This window comes from Podarcis tiliguerta, assembly GCF_965153285.1.
Source record: "Podarcis tiliguerta genome assembly, chromosome: 10".
Lineage (NCBI taxonomy): Eukaryota > Metazoa > Chordata > Lepidosauria > Squamata > Lacertidae > Podarcis > Podarcis tiliguerta.
The window spans coordinates 30,353,891-30,374,306 of record NC_139543.1 but is presented as its reverse complement, the minus strand read 5'-3'; the positions used below and the strand labels follow the sequence as shown (position 1 = coordinate 30,374,306).

At 44.6% G+C, this 20,416-nt stretch overlaps 1 long non-coding RNA gene across 1 annotated transcript in view; it reads right to left on the bottom strand.

Moving 5' to 3' along the window:
- LOC310658335 overlaps positions 1-18,897 on the bottom strand; it is a 54,387-nt gene extending 35,490 nt beyond the window's left edge. The window contains exon 1 of the long non-coding RNA XR_014502245.1: positions 18,862-18,897. This is a non-coding gene — a long non-coding RNA (uncharacterized lncRNA). The remainder of the gene's footprint in view (positions 1-18,861) is intronic.
- Positions 18,898-20,416: the final 1,519 nt, after the last annotated feature.

Here is a 20,416-nt window from a genome sequence, read left to right as displayed (position 1 = left end):
AGACATTTGTAGCAATATTGCATTCAGGGACTAATCCATTCTGGGGACTGACCTTTTCGTGAGAATACCAGCTACTCAAGGTCCTGACCCCAGACTGAAATATATGTAATAATTTCAATAAGAGCTTCTTGAAGCACATCTAACGGTGCCCTTGGTTCTTTTATAGTATCTGGAAGAAGTTTAAGCTTTAAAAATAGCATTCAGGCCTTGAACCACTCCCTGTTTCCTGGTACTGTACTGCTCTAATATAGCCTACCCAAGGAAGGAGAAGGGCTACGGACGGTTTGAAAGAGCTCTGGTTTCCGACTTATTAATTGCAGCTCACAGGAATAGCAAAGGAGATCTGCGGTGGAGGATAGAAATACTTGGAAAGTGTGTGGCCACTTCAACATGCTGAGAGGGTTTAGGGGAAAACCACATATGGGTTACTACATGGAGGGTACCAAGCATCTTTATTAGAAAGGGATGCGGATAGTGCTGTGGTCTAAACCACTGAGCCTCTTGGGCTTGCCAATCAGAAGGTCAGCAATTCAAATCCCCACAACGGGGTGAGCTCCCATTGCTCGGTCCCTGCTCCTGCCAACCTAGCAGTTCGAAAGCATACCAGTGCAAGTACATAAATAGGTACCATCAGTGGCGTAGCGTGGGGAGTGCAGGGGGGGCCGGCCGCACCGGGCGCAACATCTGGGGGTTAGGGTTAGGGGTGCAAATCCACGGGTTAGGGGGCGCAAATCTACGGGTTAGGGGGCGCAAATTACTTGCCTTGCCCCGGGTGCTGACAAGCCACGCTACGCCACTGGGTACCATGAAGGTAAACGGCGTTTCTGTGCGCTCTGGCTTCCGTCATGGAGGCCCATTGTGCCAGAAGCGGTTTAGTCATGCTGGCCACATGACCTGGAAAGCTGTCTGTGGGCAAACGCTGGTTCCCTCGACCTGAAAGCGAGATGAGCGCAGCAAGCCCCAGCCTTTGACTGGACTTAACTGTCCAGGGGTCCTTTACCTTTTACCTTTATTAGCAAGGGGCATTTCAGTAATATACAGAAGGGTTCCACCCTGGGTTTGCCAAAATCCTCTTTTCCATCCACTAACTCTGACAAAGAACTTTTAGTGCTATAGGTGATTAAAGTGAGTGGTGGCGCAAAGCATCATGAGCATGAAAGCTGAGTGAAATGGTTGTAGAAAAACAACAGAGTCTTGTGGCACCTTAAAATGTTGGATCTGGGCTTAGTTGTTGAACACAGTTCCCACAGAAATCCATGACACCTAAGTCACTGGGCTCTAACTTCGGCTAACCAGCAGTGGCAGGTGAGAGAGGGTGGAGCAGAAATGGCTTCCTCTTGGTGGTAGGACTGTGTTTGCCAGTGTGGAGGTTGGGCGAGGTGAGGTTGGGGAAGCTCTGCCAAAAAGAAGCTCCCACAACATGCCTTACAGTTTGGATGGCACCACCCCCCTCCCTCGTGCGCCTCCTGTGCAGATTTGTTGTTGCACAAGCTTTTGTGAACTAGAGTCCACTTCAAGCCTACTTTGGACTGTAGCTTATGGAAGCTTACAGTACAATAAGCCTTTAAACTGCCGTTAAAAGACCCTGGCTGGATCTAGACATATCAAAAAAACGACTCAGTTAAACGCGTTGTAAACTTCATAAAGGGAAATCCAGTTGGCGAAAGACGGGACTCCGCAGCGCCATCTGGTGTTACAGTGTTACAATGCATATAAAGCATTTTCTTTACCTATGTAGCCGAGTCCCCTGAAGCTATTGGGCCATAACTTCCATCAGTCCAAGCTAACATGGCCCAATGGTAAGGAGAAACTGTAGGACAAAGCCCAGCAATGACCTCATCCCAGTCTTAGAGTTTCCCTTCTACTTCCTTTTTGCTGCTGTTCCAATAATTATATGTTTCAGGGCAATGGCCACATAATAATTAGGTTACTCTGTGTTTACATCACAGGCTCCCCCCCTGTTCTGTTCATCAGCAATGCAGAGAAACGGATCCTGCTTCACATTCTACAACAAGTCTTGGGTCTTCAACAGTCTTGCAAGTTCAGAATGAATCAGAAGCCATGAAGCAAACTAAATTAACAATAACTACTGTATTTTTCGCTCTATAAGATGCCCCAGACCATAAGGCGCACCTAGTTTTTGGAGGAGGAAAACAAGAAAAAAAAAATTTCTGAATCTCAGAAGCCAGAACAGCAAGAGGAATCACTGTGCAGCGAAAGCAGCAATCCCTCTTGCTGTTCTGGCTTCTGGGATAGCTGCGCAGCCTGCATTCGCTCCATAAGACGCACACACATTTCCCCCTACTTTTTAGGAGGGAAAAAGTGAGTCTTATAGAGCAAAAAATACGGTAAATAACTGATATCACTAAATAACCCTTTAGACAAAATATCAAGTACAAGAGGTCCGTGAAATCCACTGGGAACTCCCAAATTCATTTTCTGTTTGTAAACAAAGGCACATGAATTCTATAAATATGGATTACTCTGCTACACTCAACATTATTTCAATCACAATATTTGTTATTTGAAAACAATTGGAGAAGGAAAAACAAAAAATGAACTGGGATCAGCTTAGGTGGCAGGAACCTATTCAATGAACAGAAATTCCAGTTTGGTGATCATAAGAAACCTTAGAACTCTTTGTGTTTTTCAGGGTTGTGAGTTTCAATAGAGCCAAAGAGAGCATTTTGGAGGAAAACAGCATGCTTAATAGTTCATTAAAAAAGTTTTCTAAGCTACAGCGGCTGCGAGAGTGGTGTATTAAAACTGATATGTATTAGTGTTACCAAGTAATATCCTAATAAGGGGCAACTTACCTCCATATCCCAAAAGGTAAGTGTTGCTTCTTCCTTACCCCCAGTATAAAAGCCAACTTTTACCCATCAGCTGGCCAGGATGAGGAAGAAGCAACTTAGCATACAATTCCTATGCCTGTCAACTCAAAAGTAAGTCCCACCAAATGCAATGGCGCTTTCTGCCAGGTAAGTGGGTGTAGGGTTGCAACCTAAATATATTTGCAACATGTTCTGCAGTGCAAAGAGGCAATTAAAATGTATAGGGTATCAAGTCTAATCTTGTATCTCATTATGCACTGTCTGGGACCCAAAAAAGTTTTTTGGCCCTAGCATTCTGCATCTAAATCAATGTGGCTCTCAGATGGTACAAGTGAAGGCCAGTTCTGTTTTTGGAAATGGAGAAAGGCGCATTCAGCCCATCCACAGATTTGTCTACAGCTGTCACTTACTTGTGCAGAGCGGTGGGGAAACGCAAGCTGCATCAAGCAACAGACATATTCCGGATGGCTTCAGTGCTGACAACAGCTGGCCACTCTTGTTCGTAGTCAATAGACTGTCAGAATTGATCTATATTTGGCAGCACCTTTGACCTGGATCAAATTTAAACACTGCTGCCCAGACCTCAGCACTCAATATAACCTTGATCTGTCTATCTGTCCATCTATCTATCTCTAAGGGAGATTTAAATGGGAAAACTAAGAAGGAAACAAAAAGGCTGGCCTGCAGAAAAACAACAAGTTTCCCAGTGCCGGGCCTATCCTTAGGCAGAGTGAGGCAGCTGCCTCAGGCAGGGGTTTTTTCCTTGTCACAAAAGGGCAGCAAATAGTTATTTAAATTGTCATTGTTGTATTTTCACTGTTGGCAGAGGGAGAAACTTGTGGGATTTTCTGCCTCTGGTGCCAAGTTAACTTGGCTGGCCTTGGGTACCATCCACCTTGACTTGTGGCGAGGGCCTCTATTTGCTGCTTTGCCTCAGGCAGCAAAGGGTCTTGAGCCAGCCCTGCCCACCTCTGAGTCATCTGGGAGCCTCCAGATGTTGTTGGACCCTACAGGCCACATCCCTCTCTCCCCAGACCACGCCTCTTGCTGGCCCTGCCCCACATGCTAATTGAGGATTATTTCGCCTGGCTGGAATATCTTCTTGAACTGTGATAATGTCTCTTCCTTGCCTGGATGGAGGGGTGTGTGTGTGTGTGTGTGTGTGTAAACCTCTAGCTTTTGTGTGCCTGGAATGTAGCTTACAGTACAAAGGCAAGAGTCTTTTCTGTTGGTCCCCCCATTTTGTCTCTGGCTTGCGGTTCCCAGAATGTTGTCTCTGAGGAAATGGGGTCCTTGGGCTCAAAAATCTTCCTGAAGACTTGACCAAAGCGCTCCCCATCTCTAACACAGTGCCTCCTCAGAGCCATGTAAAGTTGGGAGAAAACACAAAAGCAAATGGAAATATCCACATGTGCCCCCAGACCATGAATGTGTTTATGAAACAATACCGACCTGCCCCCCCCAAAGGTGGCTAGCTCAACTCATGCTGATCACGTGTTGGACAGGAGTGTCAGTCCTTAGATGATTCACCAAAGGACAGCCAGCTTTAAACATCCAGTGAGGCCCTACCTTTCCATTGCCCAGACAGCATGAGGCCTTTGTTGGCTACAGAGCCAACGGCTAGTGTCTGCCCTTCTAGAGTTGCATACAGCCACCCCCTCACAAGGGAGGTGAAAGCCAGAGAACCAGATGCCTTATTCATTATATGCAGGTCCTCTGATGGGGCACTTTATGGTAGTTCTGTGTATTCCTGAGTTCAGCTGCCCAGCACTAGGGACAGGTCATTAATGTGGCAGGCCCAGCCCTGAGGAACTCTCCACCAGCAGATGTTCAGTAAGAGCCATCTCTCACTTCAATCAGATGACTCATACCTTCCAACATTTCTCTGATGAAAATAGGGACATCCTATATAATAATAAATGGGACACGGGTGGCGTTGTGGGTTAAAGCCTCAGTGCCTAGGGCTTGCCGATTGAAAGGTCGGTGGTTCGAATCCCCGTGGCAGGGTGCGCTCCCGCTGCTCGGTCCCAGCGCCTGCCAACCTAGCAGTTCGAAAGCACCCCCGGGTGCAAGTAGATAAATAGGGACCGCTTACTGCCGGGAAGGTAAACGGCGTTTCCGTGTGCTGCGCTGGCTCACCAGATGCAGCTTGTCATGCTGGCCACGTGACCCGGAAGTGTCTCCGGACAGCGCTGGCCCCCGGCCTCTTCATTGAGATGGGAGCACAACCCTAGAGTCTGTCAAGACTGGCCCGTACGGGCAGGGGTACCTTTACCTTAATAATAATAATAATAATAATACTTTTATTATTTATACCCCACCCATCTCACTGGGTTGCCCAAGCGACTCTGGGTGGCTTCCAGCATATATAAAAACATAATAAAACATTGAACTTTAAAAAACTTCCCTATACAGGGCTGCCTTCAGGTGTCTTCTAAAGATTGTATCTCCTTGGTTCAGGGGTCACATAACTCCAAAGCCTCCAACATTTCTCAGATGAAATGAAGGACATCCTAAGGAGTAGCAGGGCATTCTAGGATCAAATCAGAAACTGGGACAGCTTCTGTAAATCCGGGACTGTCCCTGGAAAATAGGGACGCTTGGAGGGTCTGACGTCTTCTGAAAATTATACTGCTTAGACAGGACTTTTTAACCAACCAATATTTATCAATGTTTTTAATGTTGCTTTTGTGCTGATTTTATTTTCCTGTGTTGTACTTCACATTGGATTTTTTTTTTTAATAAAAGTGTGGGTTTTAAATACACAAATAAACAAATTTGAGCAGTTGAAAATACTACCATTGCAGAATCAAAGCCAGTGTGAACATTAATGCCAGAGGGGGAAGTTGCTTCCAGTACTCCAAAAGAGAGAGCATTTTCTGTACAAGCCCCAAGCTTTGAATCTCTATTCTGAGTGGCATTCAGAGCCCATAAAAATAGTCTAATAGGCCACGTCCCATGAACCAGACCAAAATGCTTTCAGGCATCCTCTCGTTTGGTGTTGCTAAGGGAACACAGGGAAATGTGCTATAATTGAACCCATGAAGAGTGTGACAGACAGCGAGGGAGAGCATGTGTATGATACTTGTTGTAACACTGATTGCCTGATGGAAAAAATGTTTTTATTTCGGTAATTGCCTCCTTCCAAGCTACATGAAACACAGCAGCTTTTAGGAGATTATTAACTCCAACATGATTGTCCATTAACCAAATATGAATATCTGTTAACACAAAGAATTTCCCCTGCAAAATCCAGGAAACAAAAAAACCAGCAACACAACAGAATCATCAGATGTCAAGAGAACATCTCAAGAGGCAAATGATACATGAATTAAAAGGCAACTAGACGCCCAAGGCCACAATTATAGCCTGCCTATGGGTTAGACATCTAAAGCAGCGGTGGGGAATCTTTCTTTTTTAGACCAAGGACTACATTAACTTCTGGGCAACCTTCAAGGTGCCACATGTCAGCGGTGGATGGGGTCAGAGGCAACAGTGAGCTGAGCAATCAGTGTAACTTTCCCCTATGTACAGTGAGCTAGCGTCTATGCACACTCTCATATCCCTCTCTGTTTTCCATCCAGGCAAGCAAGATGCATTAACAGAGTTCAACCCAGGCACATTCCAGCCAGGCAAAAACACTCAAGGAGGCTGCAAGGTAGAGCTGGTGAGGAGGTGTGGCCAGGAAGGGATCTGAGGACTACATAAGGCCAGGAGGGCTGCATCTGGCCCCTGGGTTGAAGTTCTCCAACCCTGCTCTAAAGAAAGTAGAGTAGGTCCCAGAGAGGCTTGGGTTGCTCTTAACCTCACCAACCACCATCAGCCACTGTTCTGCCTTTCCAATGACAGTTGCCACCATCTGGGTAGGAAGGTGCCCAAGCAACCCCCAGAACCACAGCCTCTCCTATTCCTGGGCTCTCTATGAGGTTTTAGCTCAGCCTTGCTGTTACCTTGCTCACTCCTTTCTTTAACTCCTCACCTCCACCAACCTGTTTTGTCCTGGCTATGAAGCACCCAACCCCCTCTTTCTTACTGAACCCATTCAGTGGTAGAGATGGATGAGCTGCTGAACAGGCAAGTTGGTTATAAATTCCTAAGCGGCCCTTGAGACTTTAAGAGATGCCTCTAATTCTTTCCTGCATGCAGATATAGCACAGTATGACGACAGCCTAAATGACAATAGCTCTGACCCAGCATGAGAAAGTCATGCAAGCTTCTGCACTTGAATTCTGTGATTGGGCTGGGTTCCATGTTCACAGCAGGGTCTCCACTCTTTCCCACTGAAATCAATAGTATCTAAATATGCTGGAGAACCATACTTTCAGTTTCCACATTCATGTCCATTTATTTCAACTGACTAAAAATGGCCACTTTAATCTATAGTGTATTGTGGTGCAGAAGACTTTTGCATAAGAGGAGACACCGTTTCAACCACCCTTTGTTGCCCCAAATTTTGAAACCTTTGGGGAACCTAATAATGTCAGCTATATTTTGACTGCATCTGTCTTGAAATACATACATGTGTGCCTTATGTGACAACTGCATAGACAAATCGGGAGCTGACTATTTATATATTGTAGCTCAAAGGCCTGAATGGGCAGATTCACCATTTCTACTTGGGAGCAGCAGCGTGGAGCAGCGCGGTTGGGGCTTTTAGCATTGGGGCTGCATTGCTGCCCTGGCTTCCCTGTGAAGGTTCAAATGCCAAGCAACGTTGCACTGATTTCTGTTGGATGGGTTAATAATAAAGATGTAAAGTATCCAAGTCCTAATCTGTTTAAGGCTGTATAGACGAGAACAAGCACCTTAAACTGTGCTCGGAAAATGCACAGCAATCCAGTGCAGACCGTATAACTCTGGAGTAACATACTCTAAAGCCTCAGTGCCTAGGGCTTGCTGATCGAAAGGTCGGCGATTCGAATCCCCGCAGCGGGGTGCGCTCCCGCTGTTCGGTCCCAGCGCCTGCCAACCTAGCAGTTCGAAAGCACGTCAAAGTGCAAGTAGATAAATAGGGACCGCTTACTAGCGGGAAGGTAAACGGCGTTTCCGTGTGCGGCTCTGGCTTGCCAGAGCAGCGATGTCACGCTGGCCACGTGACCCGGAAGTGTCTTCGGACAGCGCTGGCCCCCGGCCTCTTTGAGTGAGATGGGCGCACAACCCTAGAGTCTGTCAAGACTGGCCCGTACGGGCAGGGGTACCTTTACCTTTACCTTTAACATGCTCTAAATATTTGGTTCCAGGTAGAAATCCTGTATTTTGCAGCTGCTGAAGATTCCAAATGCTTTTCGGGAAACTTGCTATACTATGCCATTGCCAATCCTTTTTCTTGGTTACACTTGCGACATCTCACAAAAAGAGTTCATGTGGATGCAGATAGTATGCATTCATTTCAAGGGAGAAACCAGTCTCTACACCTCTCACACCACGCCTGGAATATTCTTTGGCCTTGTCCCAATGGGATGCTTTGAACAACAACAACGCTTTAGAAAAAATGTCTCATCTCAAGTCTATCCACCTGGATGTAAAAGATCAGAGGGGAATCATTTTCACAGCAGCTTATGTGGTTTGTGGTTGTGAATGAGTAGAAGACAAGGGAATCCCAGATGCTATTTGTAGCTGACCTTGGAACAATCTTTTAACCTACAAAGCAGACTAGCTGGGGGGAAAAAATGGGTGAAACGCACACACACCAGCTCCACTAGAATCCCTGTGCAGCCTGTGTGTACCTATGGGTTGTGTACAGACATCTTTGCATATTCTTTGACCTTTTGGCGTCAATATAAGGAAATGTAGAATGCTTGAATATAAGACTGTGTCATCTAAAATTTATTGCTGTTTCATTTTGGCAATACTTCTTTCTAGTGCTTGTATGTGAAGAGAAACGTATTAACAGTTATGTGCAAACAGAGCTTTCCCCCAAGAAAAATAGTTGCTGGAATTCACCATGAAGTTGTTACAGTAAGCTGCCACGTGACTCGGGGCAGCCCTGAACAAATGCCAGTTTGACAACAGCCACATTCACTGCCCATGGAGGTGCTAAAAACTAGGGCAAGCTGTCTTCCTAGCTGGTTTGGTGGTTTCTCCTGGTTCTGGTGCAGGTCAAATAAATGCACGCCACCTCCCTTTTTCTCTTAGATTCAGGCAGGTGGCTAGGGCAGCTCGGAAGAGCCCTCACACCAATGCACCCACGCACAATGGTAGAAGCCTGACTGGAAAGCTTACATCCTGGCATCGTTGCAAGGGAAACTGATTGAAGGAAAGGGAATATGAATTGGCTCCGCCCCATAGCTTGACCCAACTGCAACTAGGATTACACCTCACAGAACTACAGTTCCCGACACTCTTAACAAACTACAGCTCCCAGGATTTGGACGGGGTCTGTGTTATGTGCTTTAAATGTTGTGTATCCTTTGTGTTCATGGAGTGGGTGCAAGACTGTGTGAGCTAGCCTTGCCTTGTCTACCTCAGCTTTTCTGCATTGACCAGGAAGGCCACAAATGGGGTTGGTTCCATGTGGCTGGATGAACTTACAATCAGGAATTCTGATTGTGCAGGATTGCTGGTCTTGGGGGTGATTGCAAACGTGTTCAATTGGACATGTTTTCAATGGCCCCCTTCAGACCTTCCCATTCCACGCAGGAGGGTCCAAGTGGGGTGATGAGTGAGTCTGTTTTGCACAACCCCCTGCCTCTGCCCTAGATACAATGCCTGAAAGGGGCAGGAAGCTTTGTTGACAGAAAAAACCCCTCCAAACAATTAATAATGATAATACCAACAATAATAATAATAATGGAAAGGGTATTTCCTTTCCCGAGTCTAAAGTGATTAGATGGGAAAGCATCATAAGCTTCTATATCCTTGAGAAATCCACGTGGAAAACTTCGCCAAAGTGCTTATAATCAGCACTCTCTATTTCAAAATGGTATTTTGTGTAAAGGCATGGACCTCACAAATTTAATAATAAACTTCTCTCTTCTCTCTCTCTTCTCTCTCTCTATTTCAAAAGCATCTTTCATTCTTTCTTGCTTGTTATCGAATCTGAAAGATATTCTGTGTTATATGTAATGAAAATGAATCTGTACACAAAAACCCTTGGGAAGAATTTGCCGTAAACGATACAAATGTATTGCCTTTCTGGCTTGTATTATCTCACGTCTGGGATATTTTCATGCATTTCTTGCTTCCTGGCCAGCCCTGCCCACATTATAACTGCTATTCCCTGTGTGTTGTTGCTAAATATAGATCAGATTGGCAGGAGCGTTGCTGCTGCCTGGACTGGGCTCCTAATCTATGCTTCGCACACTCCTAATATGGTAGAGAGCGGCAGCCAATCAGGTGCCGGGTGATTACCCTAGCAGGCGAAGTGGGTTTGCTGCTCTGTATCACCCCTTCCCCCCCAGCTTCCAGATTAACCACTCCACAGGAAGCACAGCAGCAGCTGTAACAAAAGGCTCTCAGCCTCTGCGGCTGCATTAACCTGATTTTGTTGGGCCACCAGCTCATCTTCCTGCAGGAAGCTGCATTTTCTCACAAAGGTATGAACTGGTTGGACTGTGGAAGTCCCAAATGGCTGCAATTCCAGCTGAGTCGAGTCCACGGGTCAGCTGCAGATCTGATGCTGTATGGTGATCTGCAATTAGGGTCGCCATATTTCAAACAGCGAAAATCTGGACAGAAAAGATCCCCCCCCCCAGACATCTCCCCAATTTCCACCCGGACACTGCTGCTGACTGCAATATTCCAGATACGTCTGGAAAAATCTGGGCCATAGCTGTCAACATTTTCCTTTTTTTAAAGAGGAATTCCCTTATTCCAAATAGGATTCCTCGCAAGAAAGGGGAAAAGTTGACAGCTATGATCTGGGCATATGACAACCCTATGTGCAATCAGCATGCAATGAGCACAGTTCTGGTAGCACATTGGACACAGATGAGACCCCCACAGTTTGTCCCTTGGAAGGACCCAGTTTCCTCTGTGATTATAGCATGGGTTAGCAGATAGATTGGCTCCCAGTACGTTTCCGGGCACAATTCAAAGTGCTGGTGCTGACCTTTACAGCACCTAAATGACTTTGGCATCACCATTCCCATCAGGGGTGCCAACTTGAATACAATATTGTGGGGGCCCAGGTAAGCCCCGCCCTCCATAATCAATCACATGTCACAGTGCACACAGACCATTTGAATGGGAATGCCCATCAACTTTGTGGGGGCCTGGTCCCCTCAAATATTTTATTGTGGGAGCCAAAAGCTCCTGTGGTCCCTAGGAGTTGGCTCCTATGATTCTATTCATTCAGCCAGGAAACTGAGGTCCAGCTCTGAGGGCCTTCTGGCGGTTCCCTCACTGCGAGAAGTGAGATTACAGGGAACCAGGCAGAGGGCCTTCTCAGTAGTAGCGCCTGCCCTGTGGGACACCCTCCCACCAGATATCAAAGAAATAAACAACTATCTGGCTTTTAGAAGACATCTGAAGGCAGCCCTGTTCAGCGACGCTTTTAATGTTTGATGGTGTATCGTGTTTTAATTTGTTGCAAATTAAATAAGTGGCTGGGGTAAACCCAATCAGATGGGTGCAGTGGAGTAGCGTGGGGGGTGCAGGGGGGGGCCAGCCGCACCGGGCGCAACATCTGGGGGGGGGGCGCTCCCACTCGCAGCTCTCTGCCCCTACCTGGCTCACTCACACTCTCTCACTGCAGTGCTGGCTGTGCGAATCCGATCCGAGCCACCGGGTTGCCGCCCACTGTGGAGGTGGGGGGTGCCAGGTATGCGGTGCGGTGCGGAGAGAAGGCGAGGGACTATCTGGGGGAGGGACAGTGCAGCGGGGGGGGCGCAAATTACTTGCCTTGCCCCGGGTGCTGACAACCCATGCTACGCCACTGGATGGGTGGCATATAAAATTATCATCATCATCATTACCAAGTTGTCTCTGGGTTGTCTCACCCTGCAACATGTACATTATGCAAGCATAAACAGGAGGGAGGCCATTGACAAGCACTGAATTTCTAACTTATGGCCCAGGTGAAATGGAATCAGGGCTGGACAAGGGCATGAGGGTGAGCCCTTTACCAGTTCTGAGGTGCCAGCCTGGAGTCTCTTGATGGAACATCTGGGTGACATGTTCTGTTGGTGATTCAATGCAAAACAAGACACACAGGAAGCTTTGCAAAAAGTAGGCTTAACATTGCTGGGAAGAAAGCAAAGCGACTCAGCATTGCGCCTTGGGTGGTATCGCCCCATGCTGGTTCCAGCTGCGACTTCCCTTCTGTAATGTCAACACACAGGGAGCCATTGTGGGATGATGTCAAGGTGCCATGTGACTTCGCACGGGTCAGGAGCAATGATCAAATGCGCCCCTCCCCGCCCAATCCCTCACATCTTTCTGAGACAGCAAGAGAAATCTGTAAAGAAAATTGCTTTTGAAGGGAATTTGCTTGTATCTGTTTGACTTTTACAGCAATGATCCCACACACCTCTCCCCTACTGACATCTTTTCTCTGCCTTTGCTGTCTCCCCCGCTTTTGAAGTCTATGAAAGGAGCACCGCAGGAAGCCATTACAACCCATTAAAGTAGTATTTCCATTTGCTTTTGAACAAGGAAAGAAGGAAGCATTTCATTTCATACAGAATGGGATGTGCATGGGCTCTGCTTGAACATATAGATTCCTGATTTGAGTCGCTTCCTACACAGAAACAAATTTCACTCGATCAACTCTAATCCTTAGTGAAAGCTGTTCCATAACATCTAATTCTATATGGCTCCAAACTATTCCTGGAAAGTGAAAACCCATTTTATAAATAACCTGAGGGGTATTTCTTTCACCCTAGCAGCTCACAGATATTTCCTTTACCTCTGAATTGAAGCTTTGGCCTGCCATATCTTGCTGAACTACACTGCCTGTTAGCTTCACCAAGCATGGCCAATGCTGTAGTTTAGCAACATCTAAGTAATCATATCTTCCAACAAGCCACAGAGGAAAATTGGGATGTGCATCTTTCAGGGCTGCACTCTCGTGGGAGCCAAAACTGGACATCCCCAGATCCAGTCAGAGGCTTGGATGACTTCTGTAATTCCCTGGGGTGTTCTATTTAAAGTGGGACAGTTGAGGGGTATGAATAATATGAACAAAGTTTAGATGTTTATGCTGTTTCACATTTCAGTTTAAAAACATGGGCGTGAAACATAATATTTTACTTAGTTTTGTTGAGTATTAGGCATGGTTATGTACTATTTAAAATATTTCCCAATTTCACAGGTGGATAGCTTTTTAAGAATGTCCTTATTTTCACATAGACCAAGGGTTGGGCAGGGATGAGATGCCCTAGACCTCAGCATAATTAAATGTGGGTGAAGAAGGGGAGAAACTGGGGAGAGTGAAGAGGCAGCAGAGAGAGAGAGAAAGCAGGGGAATGGCAGAAAGAGAGATGAAAAGGAGGATCAAAGAGAGAGAGAGAGAAGTTGGTGGTTCCACACACCATTGGATCTAATCTCCCTCACTACCAATATCATGGTCTCCACAAGTTTCCCCTTGAGGGAATGTCCCTATACAGAAAAAAAATGTTGCCCACCCCCGTCATAGATATTCAGGCTGTCCATGAACATCGTGCTCCTCCAACTGATTCACAGATGCATATTAAGGCTGCAACCACACATCTTTCTACCTTGCACTTTACGTGGCACAAGCCTATAAACACAACATCTGAAATGTACATACTATGTATCATTACTATTGCACTAGGCTATTTATTTATTATTATCACTATGCTTTGTCCCCTCTCAAGTGTTTTATTTTTAACTGAATTTCAGCCTCTGTATTTTTCTGTCTTCATTCTTGAAGTGGTCATGAGTGTTGTGAAAGCAAGAGGTTGACACATAATGGCGTCAGCATGGGTCCAATATGGTCGCAGGAGAGAGAGTTGAGGTTAGTTTGGGCAGCAACTAGACCTACCGTAAGTAGTTTGATAGGAACAAATTACTGTGGCCATAAGTGGTAACGCTTAGTAATTTACCTTTCTAATTATCACCGCAAGACAGCTCACTCACACAGATTGCGTCTCAGTACCTCCCTCTAGGTATGCCATCTGTTGGCCAAATAATTATTTACAAATCCAAAAATTGTGCCTACAGTTTACCAGAGGACATCTGAGTGAAAGCAAGCTCCTGATTATTCATCTATTTGGAGCAGATCTTTTTTTTAATTTTTTTTTTAAAATCCACATGCAGTTGATGGTCTTTTGAACAAATTATTCATCCTGTGGAAAAGCCATCTTAGAAGATTGAAAATGTATCAATGAACAGGACAGGCATAACTGTTGTGCACCATCTTGAACATAACTGCTAACAACTGGCCAAGCTGGGGATATAATTAATATTTTTTAGACTGCTGACAAAGGCAGTTTACTTCAAACAGACAGAGAAATTCAGGGTTTAATCTGTTTCCCTTCAAGCAACTTGCTCATAAATGGCTTAGTCAATGCGTAAGTTAACAGATAGCTGTTTCCTGCCAAAAGAAACGTTTACCTTTGTTTTAATTTTTAAATGCACAAAATTTATCCCCCTTTAATAAGAAATGGAAGATGAAACCCAAAGTAACAACTGTTTTATCCCTTTGGTCTTCCTTAGGGTGGGAAAGTATTATATATGCTTGGAATCGGACATGAAACAAAGGGGGGGGGGAGGCCAGTGCAGGTTTATTAATGGCGGAGCCTCAGTTGAATTAGATGAAAATTACTAGTTTCCACTCCTTGATGGACACAGGGTGTAATCCCCCTTCCATTGAAGTCAATGTGATTGATTTTAATGAGCAAGATTACAGCCTCCATTCTTTAGCTGTTCTGCATAACTGGCTGTCAGTGTGTTGCTCTATTTATCAGTCTCGGTTTTTGGTATCTGTGCTTATTTTCTTTCCAGTAAATATAATGCTCCTGTGTGTTCTGTGCTTATACAACCCAACAAATTAGCCATATACTTGAAACAACAACAAAATTTGCTAGAAGACTTCCATTTCAAAATAAGCTTTAACTGATTTTTATTTTCATTGTTTGGAATTACTTGTACACTGCTTAGGGAAGATTGTAATTGAGCTGTGTGTACACACATGTGAATAAACAAACAATACATCCTTTGGGAATGTTTTGAGCAATGTATTTAAAAATATGAATATTTTCAAATGAGGTTTCTTTCAGAAGTTATTACAGGACTACTCGCATCAATGCCACAGAAGCAACTTTAGTCAGGAATGTTAAGAAATTCAAACAGTGGTTCCTAAGTCGGTATCTGGGAAGGCCAATGTTTGTTTTGGCTTGGCAACAGCTATTCATTAACTTATGCACTGAATGTGGGACCAAGGGAAAGAATGACCCTTGTTATAAGACAGCTTGATGAGTTTACAGTGTCTTCATACATTTTACTCTGGGATTTAATAAAAGCATCAGGCAATATTGCCTATACTCAGAACATAAGGAAAGCTGCCATATACCACATCAGACCATTTCCCCATTTACCTCAGTACTGTGCAACTGGAGTAGTAATGATTTTCAGAATCTCACACAGGTCTTAAAAAGAAAACTATTTATAATTCATAATTGCGTGCGCACGCACATTTACATCTGAAGCCCATCTGCGTTATAAATTTAAAGCATCATCATGCTACTTTAAACAGTCACAGCTTTCACCAAAGAATCCTGGGAACTGTCTGTAAAGGGAGCTGGGAGTTGTTAGGAGACCCCTGTTCCATACCCTCAACTGCCCCCAAAATACTAGGATTGCAATGAAAACTCTAAAGCCATCAGAGTTTCTCACATCATGCAAAGTCCTGAATTCCCAAGGGCCTTCAATTCAATACAGCATTTCAGCATGTTGCAGGAAGTTCAGATCCGTGAACGCATTTCTTAGATCTATTGCCCCCCCTTAAAGGTAAAGGTAAAGGGACCCCTGACCATTAGGTCCTGTTGTGGCCGACTCTGGGGTTGCGGCGCTCATCTCGCTTTATTGGCCGAGGGAGCCGGCGTACAGCTTCCGGGTCATGTGGCCAGCATGACTAAGCCACTTCTGGCGAACCAGAGCAGAGCACGGAAACGCCATTTACCTTCCCACCGGAGTGGTACCTATTTATCTACTTGATTTTGACCTGCTTTCGAACTGCTAGGTTTACAGGAGTAGGGACCAAGCAATGGGAGCTCACCCCGTTGTGGGGATTCGAACCGCCGACCTTCTGATCGGCAAGTCCTAGGCTCTGTGGTTTAACCCACAGCGCCACCCGCGTCCCTCTCCCCCCACCCTTACCCCCCTTCAATACGCCATCACTTTTATTAAAACAAGATCCAGGTCACTTGAATGCCCCTAAGAAAGTTTCTCGCCTTTTCCCAGCTCTTTAGTCAGACATGTTTAGGACTTCCCTCTCATGAAGTCTCCAATAATGAAAGTGGTGAGTGGGGGAGTGAAGGGGGTGGGGCTTATCCACAAAGGTTGGGCTGGTGCGGTGGGTTTTGTTCACCTGCTGCTCCCAGCCCCTGGTCCCGCCTGGTGTGCGTGAGCCCTGGGCGTCAACAAAGGGCGCAACGCTACCGTTGCCCTATACTGAAGAATGGTGAACATTCTGTGAGCCAAGAAGCTCATTATTTGCATCATAATATATGCTCCTGCAAAAGGTCATTGATGTGGGATGTATGCCTGTATTGTATATCTGTATACAGAGGAGCCAGTCCAGCTAAAGTTACCCATGATTATTGCCCATTGAAAGCAATAGAACTTAAGTTGGTCTCAACTAATGTTAGAAGTATTGTGGCATCTATCATCTATCTATCTATATCTATCTATCATCTATCTATCTATCTATCTATCTATCTATCTATCTATCTATCTATCATCTATCATCTATCTATATCTATCTATCTATCATCATCTACAGTGGTACCTCGGGTTAAGTACTTAATTCATTCTGGAGGTCCATTCTTAACCTGAAACTGTTCTTGACCTGAAGCACTACTTTAGCTAATGGGGCCTCCCGCTGCTGCTGCGCCGCCAGAGCACGATTTCTGTTCTCATCCTGAAGCAAAGTTCTTAACCCGAGGTAATATTTCTGGGTTAGCAGAGTCTGTAACCTGAAGCGTATGTAACCTGAAGCATATGTAACCCGAGGTACCAGTCTATCTATCATCTATCTATCTATATCTATCTATCTATCATCTATCATCTATCTATCTATCTATCTATCTATCTATCTATCATCTATCTATCTATCTATCTATCTATCTATCATCTATCTATCTATCTATCTATCATCTATCTATCTATCTATCTATCTATCTATCTATCTATCTATCTATCTATCTTTTTGGCACTAGTGCTTTTCCTAGAAACTCCACGTTCCTATGTATATTTGCATGGAGATTCTTAATTTACTGAATTGTAGTTGTATTTTAATTTTCATCATTGCATAGCACTGAGGTTACGCAGAGTGGGAAAATCAGAGCGGGAAAATCAAAAGTCGAAACACAACAAATAAAAACATCCGGCAAATTGAATGCAGGCTGTTTGTCATAACACGCCGTATGCTATGGTGTGCAAAGCTCCATAATGTCACATTGTTGAGTGCTTACCCTTGGGGGTGTTATTGTCAGATTGGGAGCTTTGAAGATGGGTGTTTGTCTTAAATATGACATCCAGGGACATTAAAGCACCTACCAATTCTGCAAGACAGCTGTTAAAATGATTAGAAAGGACCAGCAACCCTGAAGAGCCAAGCTAATCAGCCTTAGCTTCAGCATTTCAAAGCTGAGTGCCTCCCCAGTGACATCTTTTTAGACATCACTCTGCTGCCAGATCTAGTAAAAGGTGGTGGTGGTGGTGGTGAACAATGTAGATAGGGAGTTTCTGAAGATGCTCTCTGCAAATGAAAGCGGGCAATTTGTTGATGACTGGTCCAGAAAATGACAGGAAGATTAGAAAGACGATTTCAGCCGTAAGGCATCATCTAAGCTACAACAAAATGAAGCTTAAGTGAAAGCAAGAGCCAATTATTTGGTAGTCAGAGTCAAGGATAAAAGAATAAAAATACTGAGAGGGGCAGTAATCTTTTCCTCTCTCTTTGGGAGCAGTAAATTGTCAAGATAAGTGAAGGTGTCAAAAATGCTGGATTGTACATCAGGGATTCAGAACTCTGAGAAGCAGCCGAATGTGGTATTTATGAAAATACCTTTGTTAATGAAAATGAAATATACATTCCTTTCTTTTTCTTTCTTTTTTAAAAAGCATCTGGGTGGTCGTGTGTGGCAGGCACACCTGGCACTGTGTCCATCAAATTAGCACCATTATGCTCCATTGCGCTGTTAAACAGCTTGCAATGGACCTAGAAGAGAACCCATAAGAGAAAGAAACCTATTGTCCCCAAGGCATTGTATCCATTCTAATTAGATTCATCTTTTCCACAGCTTGATTTTAACAAATGGCACTGAGGCCATGAAATACTGCAGCTATTTATAATCTGATCCCAGTTGCTGAATGACTGCTTGTGTTGTTTCCAAGATAAATGTAAACTCTATGGTCCATCATTTTTCCTTGTGTTGCCTGTGGCCCTCCAGATGTTATTGGACTCCAAGTTGTATCATCCCTGACCATTCTGGCAGAGGCTGATGGGGACTGGAGTTCAACAACAGCTGCACAGTTCACCTTTTCATGGAAATCAGGTAGATATAAATATAAATAAAGCCATAAGAAAAATCAAAGTGGTTTACAACACAATATATATATTCAACAAAAATCATGTGAAAAATTCACATGAACATGGCAGCTAATAATAATAATAATAATAATAATAATAATACATTTTATTATTTGTGCCCTACCCATCTGACTGGATTGCACCAGCCATTCTGGGCAGCTTACGCTGGAGTCATGATGATTGCCTGTCTTTCTGGAGGCCACAGGTCAGAGTAACATCTGTCTGGCTGAGACTTTATGCTTCAAATTATTATCTAAACCTCTTGGATGCAAAAGGCTATGAATTTAAATTAAAGACTTAATTACTTACTCTCTCTAAAACCCAGGCACCAATCAGGACTAACAAGGGGACTGATTCTCAAGCACTTTGAATTTTCTGACCCTACTGCGAATTGTGTGATAATCTCCTGAGTCAACATAAAGTTAACCTCATGCAACCCTCCTTATCCCAAATGCTTTCCAAGGTGCACAATCAAGCCTAGGTAAGCAAACTGTCCTGAACAGCACAAAGAATGGCATAAAGATGCTCAGTGCCCTAGCTGTGGGAGGGAGGGGGCTAGTCGGGGGTTTTTTGCCCCAGATAAAGCCTCCAGAGGCTCCCAGCCTGTGTGTGTCTACGCAAATTGGGAGCGGTGTGGTGCCAAACTGGATCTTTGACCTGGGTGAAATAAAGCCTAGTTTCGCCCCTGGGGGTGTTGCTTTACCTGGAAGTGTACAAACACACACACACGCCTCTTTTCATTTCACAAGAGGTGGTTTCCTGTGTTTTTCCATTACACCCTGAAGGTACATCTTGTTAACCAGCTAAGGCAGGGGAATCTACAGCAGAGCCAACCTGCCAGAGGTAAGGTTAAATATTAAATCACTGGACTGCTGATGTCTTCCTTTGAGATGAACATGTCAGCTTCAGTTCTGCAGTCTTAAAAATAAGGTGGTTCCTGCCTACTGGCATTAGCAAGTCTGAAAGCCGGAGAACTCATCGCCTACCTTTCACCCCTCCTGGAATCAAATTATCTGACTAGGACCAACAGTCCCCAGGCTTCTCGACAGATATTCCCAAAAGCTCAACAGAAGATTCGTGGTCCAGTTTTTAGGTGTCTCACTCATAATGGTGCAAGGCACAACAGCCTCAACCAGCAGCATCTAAAAATTGCTCATTGTTCATATTTTCCTGCTGACATTTCATATTTGCTTCCACTGTGGGTGACTGGATTTCTAGGACTGTTTATCTGGCTGCAGATCCTCCCCCATCATGGAACTGCGAGCTGTGTTCTCCACACAGCTGCTGTCAAATCTGTTCAGTTTTTGCTGGAGGCGATGGCTCTCACTAGTAAACACAATGCTGGAAAAAAAATATTACACACACACACACACACACACACACACACACACACACAACTAGAAGTGTTGGCAAATCTCAGGAAGGAAACAAGGCTAAAATAAGAGCTATTTCACACATTACACTGCAACAGACATACATGTACAACCAGCAGGAAGCCACAGCCAGCCCAGCCCTCTATTTAATACTTCCCCCAAACATATTTTTTTCTGGTAAACCCCCCACCTCCACCCCCAAGGCGCTTTTTCTTTGCAGGAGAAAGCAGCTGGGATTGATCTTGTATACAAAACAGTCACTGGATAAAAGCTTAAGCACCAGTTGCCTGTATTCAGTTGTCTCTATTTCCATATCTGTTAGAAGTCCTCATAAGAATTCATCAAATTTCTCCTCATATACATGCTTGCATACATTTTGCACTATATAATATAATGCATGTTAATGGTTTTTTGGGGGTTTTTTTTATTAATACATGCGTTTGATGCATACTGTATATGTACTGTATATGTATCTTTGTGCACGTTATTTG